Source organism: Nuphar pumila, chromosome 7 (genome assembly GCF_984573655.1).
Source record: "Nuphar pumila chromosome 7, dmNupPumi1.hap1.1, whole genome shotgun sequence".
NCBI classification, from domain to species: Eukaryota; Viridiplantae; Streptophyta; class Magnoliopsida; order Nymphaeales; family Nymphaeaceae; genus Nuphar; species Nuphar pumila.
In genome coordinates, this window is record NC_143255.1 from 89,045,031 (window position 1) to 89,046,659 (window position 1,629).

A 1,629-nucleotide genomic window follows, 5' to 3' on the forward strand; every position below is an offset into this window, starting at 1 on the left:
AGTTATTAATTCCTGTTCCCTGAGGATCGACCCGTACTTACCACTTTGTGGAAAGTCGGTTTTTATATTTTTGGTTGACGATTTTCCAAAGTTTTATTGAAAATAATTGTTTTAAAAAAGAGCCTTCCAAAATATCAACCAAATTTTGGCGCCGTTGCCGGGGAACGGCGAATTAATTACTTTATTTCTTAGAGTTTAATTTATTTTTATTTTGTTTTAGTTAGTAATTAGTTGTTTTCTTTTTAGTTAGTAGGATTAGTAAGTGAATATAGGATTAACATAGTTAGTAAATATAGGATTCACATATTGTTCTTTTTAGGATTCACTTAATTATCATTCTGCAAGGAGCGATTAGACAGGTGGGTTTTAGAAAAACATAGTTTGTAATTTCCTGTATTTATTTGTTTTAGCAATTTAGAATAGTTTACTTTGTTATTTAATTATTTAGTATAGAATTCTGACATAGCTATATAGCATATTTGTTTGTAGTTACTGTTATTTGCTTATTTACATTTTAGTATCTGTGCTAGTTTAATTTTTTTAGTTAGGTCGTTTGCTTACATCTGGTCTTAGTACCAGTGTATGCAGGGTCGACGAGGTCTAGGAACCCCATTACACCCATTTGTTGACAACCCAGAGAGAATTTTACATTCTCATCGAAGTTCGGCAACAATGGCTGACATGGATCCTCCACCTCCACCCCCAGTTCTTTCACGCCCTCTGCGGGAATACTTCATTCCCACAGACTATGTTTAGGCATCCTGCATTCGGAGACCCGATGTAGAAGCGCCACATTATGAGATTAAGGCCAGCATTATTCAAATGCTTCCATCCTTTTATGGCCTTAGTCATGAGGATCCCTACCGACACTTAGATGAATTCCTCGAAATCTGTTCTACTGTTAAGATACATAATTTCGATGATGATGCGTTGAGGTTGACTCTATTCCCTTTTTCATTGAAGGACAAAGCCAAGTATTGGCTAAAGTCCTTAGATTCTGTAGAAATAGAGTCCTGGGATCAGTTGCAACAGGAGTTTCTTCGGAAATACTTTCCCATTGGTCACACGAACCAATATCGTAGAGCCATCACTAGCTTTTCAGAGCTAGATGGTGAGCGCTTTCATGAGACCTGGGAGAGAATGAAGGATCTCCTCAGGAAATGCCCCCATCATCAGGTGCCGAAATGGCAACTGGTGCAGAGTTTCTATGATGGATTGTCTGACAAGAATCGTCAGATGATCGACTATTCATGCGGTGGGACATTCATGCTGAAGAGCGAGGACGAAGCATGGAGGCTATTTGATACATTGGCCGAGAATTCACTCCACCATTCTTCGAGCTCTCATTCTGATAGAGCCACACCCAGCATTCAGAAGAAAGCTGGTGTTCTTGAGATTGGTCCATCTACTGCACTACAGTGCAAAGTAGACATGATTGCTCAGAAGCTGGACCAGCTTCTCTCAGGACCATCCACTACACAGCAGGTGTGTACTCTTTGTGCCAGTCCGGCACACGAGATCACTGAGTGCCCTTCAGCAGCTCAGTACCCTGAATTTGTTCAAGAACAAGTTCAGGCAGCTCAGGGTTACGTCAGACCGCCAAATAACCCATTTTCATCGACATATAAT

General features: G+C 40.1%; 1 non-coding gene across 1 annotated transcript; it reads right to left on the reverse strand.

The window, feature by feature from the left end:
• Nucleotides 1-1,075: 1,075 nt before the first annotated feature.
• LOC149832437 (small nucleolar RNA R71) lies at nucleotides 1,076-1,178 on the reverse strand. The gene has a single exon (XR_016433446.1). It is a non-coding gene; the product is annotated as a small nucleolar RNA R71 (small nucleolar RNA).
• Between the last annotated feature and the right edge of the window lie 451 nt (nucleotides 1,179-1,629).